The sequence below is a fragment of the Mobula hypostoma genome, chromosome 9 (assembly GCF_963921235.1).
Source record: "Mobula hypostoma chromosome 9, sMobHyp1.1, whole genome shotgun sequence".
In the NCBI taxonomy this organism is placed as follows: Eukaryota; Metazoa; Chordata; class Chondrichthyes; order Myliobatiformes; family Myliobatidae; genus Mobula; species Mobula hypostoma.
The window spans coordinates 103,350,984-103,367,433 of NC_086105.1; the positions used below are offsets into that span (position 1 = coordinate 103,350,984).

Here is a 16,450-nt window from a genome sequence, read left to right on the forward strand (position 1 = left end):
ATCTGTGTAGCAGATGTTTGACCAGTGTATGGAAAAGCTCTGGGGCTGCTTGAGCAGTGTAACTTCCTGTTGAACATCACTATAATGACTGTAGGGAGACCGACTACTTTAGGCTGATAGAAGAAAAATTATTTTTAATTGGATAATCTTCGAAAGATTTTTAGCAAATTTGAATGACTTTATGAGCACACAAACGCGCCATACTTAAGATAACTGTACAGTGGTCAAAATGAATAACCAAATTGTTCAATACAGCAACAGAGTTTTTGCATTCTTGTGTGATTAGCTATTATTGGAAAGTGCAGTGCAAACTAAAATGCAAATTTTTGCTTAAATCTGAAATGGTTTGGGTAATAGCTGCAGAGCCTTGAAATATGTTAGAAATACCTCTAAAAGTAAATGTGCAAAAAATGTATATTATTCAATGATTATACATTAAATATTTCCAGCACTACCACAGTGCTTGTGGTAAATTATACAAGCATTTGTATATCATAACTGTCATCCTCCTGTAAAACCTGGGTGGGTGTGGGATGCCTGAAGGGGAAAGGAAGTATCTGTTGCAACTTGGATCTAAACGTATCCCATGGGAAAGGTTTGGAATAGAGCATAATTCATAAATGTAGACAAATTGAAACTTCCTGTACCTGCACTCTGTTTCCTTTGTTACAGAATTGGTGGTTTAAGATTTCAGCGGTAAGGCCACCAGCGACTGAAGTAACCAAGATCATAGTCCTGAAATGTTGATAAATGACTAGGAGGTTGTCCTGATTCCTGGAAGAAAAGACAATACAGAGCAGGATGTTGGACTTTTGTAGATGGGTAAAAAGGTTGGCATGAATTTTGTGGGCTGAGGGCCTGTTTCTGTGATGTGCCTTGACAATGCCAGGCATTTGGAAGGAATCACAGCTGTAGTTTTTGTTTGCTGAATTGCATGAATATTTGAGGGAAGGGAAATATAGAAAAGTGCCAAATTATAAACTTCCCAGGATATAGTTCTAATTGTTTGTATTGAATTAGCCTTGTGACCCTTGTGCAAGGACCTGCCATTAAAGAAGTGAGCAGGTTACAAGTAAGATTTTAGTTTTGAGAACTACAAAGGCCAGTGCTAGTTAAAGTAATGCATGTTGGAACTCTGGTCCAGCAACTTTATGGCACATTTTGAATCTGTAGCTTGGATGTGTGTTGATTAACCAATTCTAGCTGTGGTCCAAAATTAAGTACCAGTCTGCAGCTAATTAACCTACTGGTGCAACTTCTCAACTTGGCAGGTTTCCTACTTGGGAAATGTCAGGCTGCAGACAGTTCTCTGAACCCTTGTGTGAATCCTAGAGTGTCTACGCTTGAAACAAACAGTTTTCCTGCTCAGAGTAAGTGATCAGTGACAATTCTGTTTGACATCAGTCCAAGTTCCAAATGCCAGGCTGAAGAGTTTCAACCTGTACAAGAAATTAAATAGGACAGTTGAGCAATACTAGCTCTATTTAAACATAAATAAATAAATAGATCTTAGTCCTAGACTTGTTCCATTCCCTCTAATCGTGCAAATAGAATTAACTATCTGATTTTGCTGTTGAAAGCTATTGCTGGATTAGTTTCCGTTCATCTGAGAACACATTACTTTTGTTGGCCTTGCAACAATGCCCAAATTACACAGGTGTTTTTTTTTGGGGGCGGGGTGAGGATAGAGTCTTTATTATTCATAGAAAATTGGCATTGTGATGCCACTTGTTCATTATCAAATCACCATTTAAAATTTGTGTTCCCCAGCTATCGACACGTCTGCCATTCTCTGCCAACTTCTCTATTCCCTTTTGTCTGATTTCATGGCCAATCTTCCCCGAGCACTTTCTCTTCGTTTACAGCTGCTGCTTTTCTTATCAGATTTATTACATGGTTTGTAAATGAATGTCCAATTGTGCTTCTCGAATCCACTCTTAACATTAGCAAGTTAACTGAGTCAGAATTGCTCTCAGTAGACCCACACTGACTTTCCATTCTTAGGCCATTGCGTTCTGGGTTATTGTTTAAAGATTTCCTACTAAGCTTGTCATAATTATCAACTTTTTCCTTGAGCAACAAATTTAAAATAGCAGATGAATTTACTAGATCAGACAGTATCTGGGGGTGGGGGCGGGGGAGAGAAACAGTCAACATTTCGGGCAGAGAAAAGGCCAGAATTGTCAGCTGTTTACTTCCCTCAATAGTTGTGACCTGACACTGCTGGGTTCCACCAACATTTTATGTGTATTGCTCAAGGTTTTCAGTAGCTACAGAATCTCGTGTCTCAAGACTTTTTGTGTTGCCTTTTTTTGTTTGTACCAAGATCTTGAACTCTGGCCCTGTAAGGATCGGAAAATCTGTTTCCACCTCTGTAGTTCCTGTCCTTGCAACTAATTTAGGAGCTGTCCCAACCAATCAAATCACATCAGTCTAGCTAATTAATACTGCATCCTTTCATCTGGCTTAATCTCACTCAATGTTCTGACCACCATCTTGTTTACTGAAGAATTGGTAAAGTATTCTTCCTTGGAAAATGACCAAGATTAGTTTGTATCCTTGGCCTTGATTTTTGTCCTTGGGCAGTCTGGGATCAACAACTTTATCACAATCATTTTTCAAGGTGACTGGGGAAATCACAAATGAGGCAGGTGCTGCTGATGGATTGGATAGATGGTTTAAGATTTCTGCTCTTTTTGCTGGCATCTATGTGTATAGACTTGAGGTTCTGGTGTCATTCCAGAATCCGCTTCTCCAGTCTGAGTGGTGACAGGACAGGGATTCCCAGAAGTCAGTAGATGTTGCCTTTTCTCTTCAGGGAGGCTTTGAACGCATCCTCAAAAGGTTTCTTTAGCTTACCTGGGAACCTCTTGCAGTGACAATAAATGTGTCAACAATGAGGTCTGTCCAATGGAGAGTAAATAGTGTCTGCATTCCTTTTGTTCTGATGTCATCTCCACATTTCTCCACCTGTGGTGACTTGCTCCTCAATTGACGAAGCCTGATAATTCCTGCCTCCCATGGAGCCTTTTGCCCCTCATCCTGAGAATTCTTTAAACTTATTTTTAAGAGAATAAAATTATTAAATTCTTTAAACTTTGTCTTGTACAGGAGAGTGAGGAGATCGTCACTCAGAGTTGCAAGGAAGTAGTCAGCCCTAAGTTGCAGGAGGCGGGTAGCTGAGTGACTGTTAGGAGAAGGAATGGGACAGTGAATAGGTAGTTAGTGCAGAGCACTCATGTGGCCCTTCTCAATAATAAATATACTGGATGACCTCCCAAGGGACTGGCACTGAGAGGAGATTCTGTAGACATGAGTGGGACACACGGATGGTATGTTGCCTCCCAGGTGGCCAAGGTCAAGGTCGCCTTGGATCATGTCCTCAGCATTTTGGAGGGAAAGGGGGAGCAGCCAAATGTCTTGGTACATATTGGTACCAATGACATGGGAAGGAAAAGCAAAGAGGTCCTGAAGAGAGAGGGTTTAGAGATGTAGACAGAAAGCTGATAAGTAGAGCTTCCAGGGTAGTAATTTCTGGATTGCTACCTGTACCACGTGCCAAAGAGGGTAGAAACAGGATGATTTGGCAGATTAATACGTAACTGAGAAGCCGGGCTGGGGCTCCAGGTTCTTGGATCATTGGGATCCCTTCTGGGGAAGGTGTGACCTGTCCAAAAGTGACGGATTGTACCTGAACCTGAGCGGGACCAATATTCACGTGGGCAGGTTTGTTAGAGCTGTTGGGCAGAGTTTTAAACTAACTTAGCGGCAGGTAGGGGTGGAAACTGGAGTGAAGGGAATCAAGACAGGTCAAAGTAAAAAGCGAAGACAGTGTGCAGGCAGATGATAGGACAAAATTGCCGCCAGCAGGGTGAGTATCAGTGTATTAGGGATGCAGAATCAAAAAAGATCAGAAATACAGTACTCAGTGTTATATCTAAATGGAGAATAAGAAATAAGGTGGGTGATATTGTTGCAGTTTTACAGATTGTTGGGTATGATGTTGTGGCCATCACCGAAGGTGCAGCACTTGTTCTGCTTGCTGTGAGGGTGATCAGTAGGGAGAGAAGAATGGACAAGGAAGTCACATAGGGAGCGATCCTTGTGAAAAGCAGAAAGTAGTGGGAAGGGAAAGGTGTGCTTGGTGGTGGGATCCCGTTGGAGGTGGTGGATGTTTTGGAGAATTATGTGCTTGACACGGGGGCTGGTGGGGTGATAGGTGAAGACAAGAGGAATCCTATCCCTAATAAGGTAGCGGGAGGATTCGGTAAAAGCAGAAGTGTGTGAAATGGAAGAGATCCTCCGAAATTTCGGTCCTACACGTCTCCCTTGTCTATTCGTCCTTGTCCAGGCAGCATCCTAGTAAACGTCTTCTGCACCCTCGCCAAAGCCTTGACATCCTTTCTATAACGTAACAACCAGAACTGTATGCAATACTTGAGAGTGAACGCAGCAGGTCAGGCAGCATCTCTAGGAAGAGGTACAGTTGAGGTTTTGGGCCGAGACCCTTCGTCAGGACTAACTGAAGGAAGCGATAGTAAGAGATTTGAAAGTGGGAGGGGGAGGGAGAGATCCAAAATGATAGAAGACAGGAGGGGGAGGGATGGAGCCAAGAGCTGGACAGTTGATTGGCAAAAGGGATATGAGAGCATCATGGGACAGGAGGCCCAGGGAGAAGGAAAAGGGAGAGGGGAGGAAAAAAACCCAGAGGATGGGCAAGGGGTATAGTCAGAGGGACAGAGGGAGAAAAAGGGGGGAGGGAGAGAGAGAGAGAGAGAATGTGTGTATATAAATAACGGATGGGGTACGAGGGGGAGGTGGGGCATTAGCGGAAGTTAGAGAAGTCAATGTTCATGCCATCAGGTTGGAGGTTACCCAGACAGAATATAAGGTGTTGTTCCTCCAACCTGAGTGTGGCTTCATCTTTACAGTAGAGGAGGCAGTGGATAGATATGTCAGAATGGGAATGGGATGTGGAATTAAAATGTGTGGCCACTGGGAGATTCTGCTTTCTCTGGCGGACAGAGCGTAGGTGTTCAGCAAAATGATCTCCCAGTCTGCATCGGGTCTTGCCAATATATGGAAGGCCACATCGGGAGCACCGGATGCAGTATATCACCCCAGACGACTCACAGGTGAAGTGTCGCCTCACCTGGAAGGATTGTCTGGGGCCCTGAATGGTGGTAAGGGAGGAAGTGTAAGGGCATGTTTAGCACTTGTTCTGCTTACAAGGATAAGTGCCAAGAGGGAGATCAGTGGGGAGGGATGGGGGGGGGGAACGAATGGACAAGGGAGTCGCGTAAGGAGCGATCCCTGCGGAAAGCGGGGGGGGGAGGGAAAGATGTGCTTAGTGGTGGGATCCCGTTGGAGGTGGCGGAAGTTACGGAGAATAATATGTTGGACCTGGAGGCTGGTGGGGTGGTAGGTGAGGACCAGGGGAACCCTATTCCTAGTGGGGTGGCGGGAGGATGGAGTGAGAGCAGATGTGCGTGAAATGGGGGAGATGCGTTTGAGAGCAGAGTTTGCGTGAACTCTGTGTGTTGTGTGACGAGAATACACATAGATTAAGATGTTAGCTGTCCTGTGCTGGCACCAGTGGGATCAGCAGTTGGTCTGCCACCTGTCTTCAGGAGAAAGAGAGATAAGGAAAACAATGGAGCAGCATTTGGAGATGTTAATGAAGGGACGGGAGAGTTTAGCGGAAGGAGAGCTGTCAAGATCGGCTCCCCCTTTGAAATCTGAACTGTTTGAAGTGATGGACAGGCGATATCCCAGCAGGGGGATAAAAAGGGACAAGTTCGCTAAGGCAGGACACACACGGATTCAACATTTAACGAGACCCTGGAAGCGGTGCGTCTCCCACAAGTCGGTGGGAAGTTTTGGACGGCTGGTCGTGGGATCAAGCCATAGACGCACAGGGTGGAAAGGCACGATCGGCGGGAACCTGGTGTGTGTCCACCCTTGCCTGGGTGCCAGGTTCACCACAGAGAAACGATCGTATCTGGAAACGGAGGGGTCACGGTCGGTGACCTCAGATGACATCACAAAGGGCTCGCACGAAAGCTGACTGCGAAGAATATCGAAAGTCTGTGTGGAAGCTGTTTGAATATTCATTCGTTTTGCTCTCTCTCTCCTTCTCCCCCACTGTCCATCTCCCACGGCAGTGATTACTGCGAACTGAACTGAACTAAATTGAACTGAACTTTGCGTCACTTTGAAACTGGTCATTTACATCTAGACAACGATAGAGCTTGATTGATCCTGTTATCTTAATTCTGTGTACATGTGTGTTTATCATTGCTGAACTGTTGCATTTATTATCCTTTTGATTAGAGTACTGTGTTGCTTGTTTCTTTAATAAAACTTCCTTAGTTCTAGTAATCCAGACTCCAACTGAGTGATCCATTTCTGCTGGTTTGGCAACCCAGTTACGGGGTACGTAACATAAGCTTGAATTTCCAGCATCTGCAGAATTCCTCGTGTTTGCAATACTTGAGATGCAGCCTAACTAGAGTTCTATAAATTTGCAACATCCTGACTTTTGAACTTTGTGTGCCTCGACACACATGGTCTGGTCATTTAATTTATTGCTGTTTGTGGCATCATGTAGAGCTGAAATTTGTTTCCTACATTGTATCTGTATCAGAATCATCGTTGAAGGATGGTTGTAGTTGGGAGCTGAATGCCCATGGTTACACATTGTATTGGAGGGATTGGAAGATAGGCAGAGGGGTGGCATGGCTCTGCTGGTAAAGGATGACATCAAATCATTAGACAGATGTGACATAGGATCAGAAAATGTTGAATCCTTGTGGGTTGAGTTGAGAAACTGCAAGGGTAAAAGGACCCTGAGGAGAGTTATATACAGGCCTCCAAAAAGTAGTTGGGATGTGGACTACAGATTACAACAGGAAATAGACAAGGCGTATCAAAGGGACGATATTATGATGATCATGGGAAATTTCAACATGCAGGTAGTTTGGGGAAAAATCGGGTTCGTAATGGATCTCAAGTGAGTGAATTTGTTGAGTGCCTACAAGGTGGCTTTTTAGAGCAGTGTGTCATTGAGCCTACTAGGGGATCAGCTATACTGGATTGCGTGTTATGTAATGAACCAGAGGTGATTAGGGAGCTTAAGATAGAAGTACCCTTAGGAGGCAGTGATCACAAACTTGAAATTTGATAGGGAGAAAGTAAAGTCTGACATAGCAGTATTTCAGTGGAGTAAAGGAAATTACAGTGGTATGAGAGAGAAGTTGGCCAAAGTAAATTGGAAGGAGATGTTGGCAGGGATGACAGCAGAGCAGCAATGGCCTGAGTTTCTGGGGAAAATGAGGAAAGTACAGGATAGATGCATTCCAAAAATGAAGAAATACTCAAAAAGCAAAATAGTACAACCATGGCTGACAAGGGAAGTCAAAGCTAATATAAAAGCAAAAGAGAGGACATACAACAGAGCAAAAATTAGAAGTGAGGATTGGAAAGCTTTTAAAAACTTACAGAAAGCAATTAAAAGAATCGTTAGGAAGGAAAAGTCAAAATATGAAAACAAGGTAGCAAACAATATCACGATGGATAGAAACTTTTCCAAGTATGGTTTTTAAAAAGAGAGATGAGTGGATGTACGACTGCTAGAAAATGAGGCAGGAGAAATAATGGAACAAGGAGATTTCAAATGAACTAAATAAGTATTCTGCATCAGTCTTAGCTGTGGAAGACATGAGCAGTATGCTAGGTTTTGAAGGGGGTGAGGGAACAGAAGTGTGTACAGTTACTATTACAAGGGAGAAAGTGCTCAAAAAGCTGAAAGACCTAAAGGTGCACAAATCACTTGGACCAGATGAACTGCAGCCTAGGGCTCTAAAAGAGGTAGCAGTAGAGGTTATGGAGGCATTAATAATGATCTTTCAAGAATCATTGGACTCTGGCATGGTTCCAGAGGACTGGAGAATTGCAAATGTCACTCCACTCTTTAAGAAAGGAGGGAGGCAGCAGAAAATAAATTGTAGACCAGTTAGTCTGACCTGAGTCGTTGGGAAGATGTTGGAGTCAATTGTTAAGAATGAGGTTATGGACTACTTGGTGACACAGGACAAGATACAACAAAGTCAGCATAATTTCCTGAAGGGAAAATCTTGACTGACAAACCTGTTGGAATTTTTTGAGATTATGAGTAAGATAGATAATGGGGATGCAGTGGATGTTGTACGTTTGGACTTTCAGAAGGCCTTTGACAGGATGCCACTCATGAGGCTGCTTACCAATTTAAGAGCCCATGGTATTACAGGAAAGTTACTGGCATGGTTAGAGCATTGGCTGATTAGTAGGAGGCGGCAAGTGGGAATAAAAGGATCCTTTTCCAGTTGGCTACCAGTGACTATTGGTGTTCTGCAGAGGTTGGTGTTTGGATGCTTCTTTTTATGCTGTATATCAATGATTTAGATGATTGATTAGATGGCTGTGTTGCCAGGTTTGCAGATGATATGAAGATTGGTGAAGAAGCAGGTAGTGTTGCGGAAACAGAAAGGCTGCAGAAGTACTTAGATTAGGAGATTGGGCAAAAGAGCGGCAAGAAATACAGTGTGAAAATGCATGTGCAGACTATTTTCTAAATGGGAGAAAATCCAAAAATCTGAGATGCAAAGAGATTTGGGAGTCCTTGTGCAGAACACCCTAAAGGTCATCTTGCAGGTAGAGTTGGCGGTGAGAAAGGCAAATGCAATGTTAGCATTCATTTCAAGACTTCTAGTATATAAGAGCAGGGATGTGATGTTGAGGCTTTATAAGTCCTTGGTGAGGCCTCGCCTTAAGTATTGTGAATAGTTCTGGGCTCTTCTAAGAAAAGATGTGCTGGCATTGGCAAGGGGTCAGAGGAGGTTCACAAGACTGATCCCAGGAATGAAATGGTTATTATATGAGGAAAGTTTATGGCTCTAGGCCTGCACTCACTGGAATTTAGTGGGGGGGGGGGTCCTCATTGAAACTTTTCGAATGTTGAAAGTCCTAGGCAGTCGATGTGGAAAGGATGTTTCCCATGGTGGGGGAGTCTCGTACAAGAGCGCACAGCCTCAGGTTAGAAGGGTGTCCATTTAAAACAGATGCGAGGAAATTTCTTTAGCCAGAGGGTGGTGAATTTGTTACCAAAGGCTGCTGTGGAGGCCACGTCGATAGGTGTATTTAAGGCCGAGCTTGATAGGTTCTTGAATGGACACAACATCAAATGTTATGGGAAGTGGGGCGGGGGTTGGTTGAAGGAACAGCTTTGATTGAATGGTTGATGATTGGAGCAGACTCAATGGGTCAAATGACCCAAATCTTTTCGTATGTCTTACGGTCTTATTGTCCCAGCTATTGAGTACTTGCTTTCATATTTCTTGGTGTCTGTGCCAAATTTTATTCACAATGCTCATTTGTGGTGCTTTGGGATGGAACTGGATGTTAAAACAAGGAAACAACCATTGTTCCAACCAATTGACTTTCTGCATATGTAATTAATTCCAGACATGTTCACCATAATCTTAACTAATGTCAAATTTGTCAATGTGTTCTCTGCTTAAATTTCCCTGACAGTTCATATAACAATCTTACACTGTTCAGGATTTTTAAAAAAACGCCTTGCTTTCTTAAGTTAAAGATTGTCATCTGACAACAGGTATCTACAACTAAACAAAACAGCATTCCTCTGGACCATGGTAAAAACCAAAATACATATCACATACAGATCGTAAAACAAAGTATTACCACAAATAAGCTAATAAAATATGATTTAAAATGCATGTGAAGTGCACAGTACAGTAAATTGTAATAGTGATGAGACCACTATGATGGTAGAGAATGTCACAGACTGGGGGAATTAGCTGTTGGCTAGTCTGGCAGTTCTAGTTCTGATGCGCCTGTACTGTACCTACTTTCTGATGGTAGTGAGCCAAAGAGGTTTTGGGATGGTTGCTAGGGATCTTTAATGTTTCGGACCCCTGGTATACAATGCTCCTAGTAAATGCCACAAAGAGCCGGGAGAGCGAACCCAGTGATCCTGTTGGTAGTTTTTACTATCCTCTGCAGGGTTGTGTTGTCTGGTAGCTTGCAGCCTTCATATCACAGAATAAAGCAGCCAGATAGGACACTTGATGGTGCTCCTGTAGAAAGTTGTTAGAATGGGAAGATTGAGCCTTGCACATCTCTATCTCCTCAAACTGTAAACGCTGCTGTGCCGCCTTGACTAATGAAGAGGTGTTGTGGATCCAGGTTGGATCATCCATTATGTGCAGATCAAGAAACTTTGTGGTCTTCACTCTCTCCACAGCAGAGCCATTAACGTGCAATGGAGAGTGGTCGACCTGCGCCTTCCTAAAGTCCACAATAATCTCTTTTGTCTTTTCCACGTTGAGACTGGGGTTATTATTATCACACCATTTGACTGGCCTCTCTGTATGTCGACTCATTATTGCTGTTGAGGCCAGCCACTGTTGCATCATCAGTGACTTGGTGTGGTTTGGGCTGGATTTGGCAGTCCAGTCCCGAGGCAGCAGCATAAACAGATGTTCTAAAAGTTCTTCTGTCAAGGTTTTAAACCCCTCAGCAGCAGAAATTAATATTCTTGTATCTACTTGGTCACTTTAATTGTAATTACTGCCTTAATTTAACCAAGTGTTGCACTAGTTGAAAGATTCATTGAATGATCCAACATTTATTACTGTATTTTTATAATTTTCATGTGATTTTCTTTTAGAGATTATTCTGTTATCTTCATGGAGTAGGCTTCAACATCAAGAATTTCAGTGGTTCTTATGGGGAATTGATGAAAGTTCTATGATGCTTTGTTTAATTTGTATTCTATGCATGAATCTGGTGGTGAATTGAGTGGTGAATCTGTGGAATTCTCTGCCACAGGAAACAGTTGAGGCCAGTTCATTGGCTATATTTAAGAGGGAGTTAGATATGGCCCTTGTGGCTAAAGGGATCAGGGGGTATGGAGAGAAGGCAGGTATAGGGTTCTGACTTGGATGATCAGCCATGATCATACTGAATGGTGGTGCAGGCTCGAAGGGCCGAATGGCCTACTCCTGCACCTATTTTCTATGTTTCTATGAATCCCGTCCCTGGAATGTTCAGGGATGGCTAGTGAAGACCTACTCTGATCCTGAAAACATAATGGCTTCTCATCCCTGAAGACGATTTCGCTGCCAGGTGGGAAGAGACTTAATGTTCTGGCAGCGAAGGAGCTGGGAAGGGTACCTTGAAGTTCTGTCTCCTGACAAAATGCTTGTACATTTTGTCAGTAGGTCAGGCAGAAGAGTAATGGCCAAGCATTAGATCATGTCATTGCCCACAGGTTGGACTGAAAGAGTTTCCAGGGCACCTTGCAGTAAAGGTATGATGATCATTGACTGCTGGATTGATCACTATCTAATCTGTATTGCCACCTCCGTTGGATTAGTCCCCAAGACATCAACAGAAACGCTTTAGTAGGTGAATTGGTGTCAGAACTCTCATGGAATCCACAAAGGTAGCTTTCCTTAGCTACCTGAAGGCAGAGGACCACAGACGACCTATGACCTGAAGAATAGACTGTGCAGGAAACTTAGCAACTTGTGGGTTCTTCATTGCTGTTAAGGCATCTACGATAAAAGTACTCACCCTAGAAAGTGAAAACTTTAAGGCCAAGCTCAGTAGGAATGGAGACAGTCCATATCCACCATTCAATACATCAAAGACCTCTTACGTCTGTCCTTAATGTGATCAGCCTTTACGCCACCCCACACAAACCTATTTGGTGCAGCCTTGCTGCTGCTCCTGAATGAGCCAAAGTTGTATATTAACCAGAAAGTAACAAGGCCTCTGGTATCCTTGCTGATGTTCCAAAACTGAATTGGGAAAGAGCTTGAATTATGAATTCAGAATCACCTGGTCTACATATGGAAGTGGAGGACATACTGGTAGATCTCTGAGATGCCATAATCATGAAGGGAAATGGATCCAGCTGCAGTAACTAAGGAGGGATCATTCTTGGTCTTTGTTGTCCATGTCCTATTGATCAGGGGGTTCCACCCTGAATTGTGGTACTCGTTCAGATCACTGAGGCACAGTGCGTGAGAAATTTTCTGACAACTCCTTTAAAGTTGTGGTGAGCAGCACCAGCCACTATACACAATTTTTAATCTGACATAAAGCTTTTGATTCCATCAGTTAGAAAGACTGTGGAACATTTTTAAATTTGGCTGACTGCAAATTTGTCACCATGCTTCAGCAACAGAATTTACACAGTGAGCCCCGTTCTCTATGGCTGCAGAATGTCTCCATGGGAGGCCTTTGCGGGAGAGGAAAGTGTCTCGGGACAGCTGAAAGTTCTGTACCTACGTTACAGAACATAAGAATAGTACAGCACAGTACAGGCCCTTCGGCCCACAATGTTGTGCCGACCCTCAAACCCTGCCTCCCATATAAGCCCCCACCTTAAATTCCTCCATATACCTGTCTAGTAGTCTCTTAAACTTCACTAGTGTATCTGCCTCCATCACTGACTCAGGCAGTGCATTCCACACACCAACTACTCTCTGAATAAGTTCCTTGAACTTCCCACCCCTTACCTTAAAGCCATGTCCTCTGTATTGAGCAATGGTGTCCTGGGGAAGAGGCGCTGGCTATCCACTCTATCTATTCCTCTTATTTCTAAGTCAGTAATATGGACTGATATGTATATTCCTTCTGGATTGTGGTGTGGTTAGATGATATTTTAAAATGGAAATCTGGTGTTTATTTTGCTAATGAAGTAGAACAGTACAAATTTTACTCATAGGATTTTGTGTTTAGCCTTTACCAGCCTTACCTCTATGGTTTAAGGTGATGCTGCTGCACAATCTCTTTTAGTGCAGAGGACCAGACTCTCCAAGGTGTTGCTGTTGTTGCTTGTGCTCTGTTAAACATTGTAGGCATTCTATGTTGGCGACACTTGCTGGCTCTCCCTACGTTGTGTTGTTAATGCAAGTGCTGCATTTTGATGTACACATGATAAATAAATAAATCTGAATCAGACTGGTGTTGTGATTCATAGGAGTCAATCATCTGAAATTGGGTGGACCTTAAATGAGTTTAAGTTTAAGACACAAAATGTATCCTTACCTAGTCTTAATTTTGTGGGTAACATTTGAGAATTTGTATTACTGAATACACCATTTAAAATTAATATTTGGATGTCAGAGGCATTCACAAAAAATTGAACTATTTTGGCAGCTGGTAAAGCTGGACATTTATGGCATTTACAGTTGACCAGCTGCATCTCCATCCAGGATGGGAGCAGCAGTGCATTGGATCGCAAGTCCCTACAAAAGACTGAAAACGGCCATGAGGATCATAGGGGTCTCCCTGCCAACCAACGGGGACATGTGCTGCATACACAGGGCCCTTAGTGTTATCAAGGATCCCACCCATCCATCCAACATCCCCTTTGGCATTTTACCATCAGGCTTACCATCAGGCAGGAGACTCTGATGCATAAAGACAAGAATGGTCGGGATGGGAAACAGCTTCTTTCCTCAGGCCGTTAGGCTTCTGAACCCCTGTATCACATTCAGTGTGTCACAGGATAATTTGTACTGTACCTACAATATTTAATTCCTGCACTTTGTTTATCTATGTGTAATTCATTTGTATTTTAATTCTTACTTTCCTCAGTTATTGTGTCTTATGTGTACTACTGTGCCTTGTCCGGACAAACATCGTCTCACTTTTTGGTATACATGTGTATAGTTAAATAACCATAAACTTGACTTGATTAGGCCCAGCTTGCTGTTTGCAGCGGAAGAAGTCAATACTAGTTTGATAGTTGGTTTTGAAAAAAGAGTAGTCAAGTAACCGGTGTATAGGGTCTGGGCTGACATATTGTGTGAGCTAGGTGTGCCAATAACATCTGTTGTGCCCTTTTATGTGGCAAAGTCAGTTTTGAGCTTATTGTCACATGTACAGGTACAATGAAAAACTGAGAAGCATTACAGACACAAATGTCATATAAGCAACATAATCAATAAAAAATTATTCATAAATTATCCACCTTGTTCTAATTGTATTTTCTCGTAAAAACAGTCCATTTTAGTGTAAGGTGGTCATCGTGTTTCTTTCTAAACTGTATTGATTAAGGTTTGCTGATTGGTTTAAGAAACAAATGGTGGAAGAGAAGTAGCTTTTTCTTGAACTCAGTGGTATGGGACTTTAGGCTTCTGTGCCTCGTAACTAACAGTAACTGTGAAAAGATGGCATGGCCTGGATGGTGGGGATCTTTGATAGATGTTGCCTTCGAGAGATGCTGTCAATGTTTGAGAGGAATGTGTCTGTGGTGTACCGGGCAGAGGTATCTACTCTGCAGCTTTTTGCCTTCCTGCAGATTTGAAAAGGTACAGCAGACCACGATGCAACCGGGCGGGATTCTTTCAACAGTAATCTGTGGAAGTTTGTTACAGTGTTTGATGATGAGCCGAACTTCCGTTTTTTTTTAAATGGAAAGATGGTGGTGCACTTTCCTTATGATTGCAGCTATGCTCAGCTCAGGCCAGATCATCTGATTATGTTAATGTCCAGGAATTGAAAGCTGCTGACTCTCCCCACTGCTGATTTTTTTTTCCCCCAATGCAGACTGGTCCATGTTTGCCGCTAGTCCCTTCCCCTTCCTGAAGTCAACAAACCACCTTATTGCTTTGCTGATGTTTAATTGAGGTTTTTATTTGTGGTACCTCTTAACCAATGCCCATACTACCTCACTCCAGTAAGCTGATTCATTGCTACCTGTGCTTCGTCAAATAGTCGTGTTGGCAAATTTGTAGCTGGCATGTATTGATGGTCAACAAGGAGGAGATGTTACCAGTCCTCAGAGGTTTGCCAATGAGTAGAGTATCCAGTTGCAGAGGATGTACAGAGGCCCCGGTCTTGAAGCTTAATACTGAGGTTAGATAAGTTGATTGTGTTGAACACCAGACTGCATTCTATGCTCAGCAGTCTGATGTAGAAATTTCTGTTGTCCTGATGGTCCAGACCAGAGTGTAGGGCCAGGGAAATGGCATTTGCTGTTGACCTATTGTGGTAGCAAATTAGAAGAGATCCAGCTCATTTTGAGTTTGGAGTTGATTTGTACCATGAAACCAACCTCTCAAAGCACTATATTATGTTTGATGGCAGTGCTATAGGATGGTCATCATTAAGGCAGATCACCACTCTCTTGGGCAGATGGGGATGTGAGCTGCAGAACTCAGTAATTGAATACGTCTGTTAATGCTGTAGCCAGTTGGTCTGTACTGGTACTGTACAGTACAGTAATCAGCCCCAGGTACCTTGCCTGGATCAGCTACCTTTTGTGAATTTGCCGCCTTGAAGGATGCCCCGACATCGGCCTCAAAGACTAAAATTACAGGGTCATCTGGAGGTACGGGGTGAGGGGGGTGGTTGTGGGGATGGGTGTGTCGTAGTTTTTCTATCAAATCATGTACGCTAATGACATCGAACTCCTCTGGGAGTGATAAGTCGTCACCACTTAATATTTTAAGGTGTGTTTTCCACTGTAAAGTAGCAGAAAAGTTTCTTCTGACCTGATTTCAAATCTTCCAGTTAAGTGACAATGAAAAATTACTTTTGTGAAAAAGCGTTCACACTTGGTATTATTTTAACATGTGGTTTTTCAGCATTGTCAACGTTGCCTGCTGCAGTTAAGGGTCTCGTTAAGATCCTAGTGACTTGAAACTTCAAATATGTGATCAGTATGGTAGTACACTGGACTGGAACTCCCAGGAGGAGGGAAACCTGGTTAACACTACAACTTGCTCCTGTACCTTGAACAATTCTTATAACTAATTTCTTCACTTGTGCACATCGCTATCCTTAATGGAGTTCTTGCATTGACATTTAAAAGTAAACACTTGCCTCCCTAATCTTGCCTACTTAACACCGTTTTGAGATGTGCCGTAAACCTCTAACGTTTTCAGTCACAAATGAGAGAATCTGCGGATGCTGGAAACCCAAGCACAACGCTCAAAATGCTGGAGGAACTCAGCAGTCCAGACAGCATCTGTGGAAAAGAGTGCCGTCGACATTTCGGGCCGAGACCCTTCAGCAGCGCTTTTCAATCATCTGCCTCTCTATCTCCCTTCTGTGGATTTGCTGTTGCCAGGTTTCCTTTAAACATTTTGCAAACTTTTGGCCAAATACAGTCACAAATTTTCTCGCGTGTGGTTTATGTTTGAGTCTGCAGATGACTGCGGCTGTGAGGCCACAAAGAAATCTTTAACCACTTCCCTTGTGGCTTTTCATTCTGTCGTCACTACACCTTGTCTTGCTCTTTTCAGGGTGTCATAGATGGCTTCTTTCTGTGTCTTTGGTCTTCTGCTGTTTCAACCCCGGCCATTTCTGCCTTGTTCAAGCAAACTAGCTCTGAGATTTTTATTTTTTTTTCACTGACCTAGCAAGTTTA

The 16,450-nt window shown here is 43.0% G+C and overlaps 1 protein-coding gene across 4 annotated transcripts in view; it reads left to right on the plus strand.

Annotated features, from left to right (window-relative positions):
- The window catches only part of rhbdf1a (rhomboid 5 homolog 1a (Drosophila)), a 387,291-nt gene that overhangs the window by 36,064 nt on the left and 334,777 nt on the right, over nt 1–16,450 (plus strand). The window lies entirely within an intron of this gene.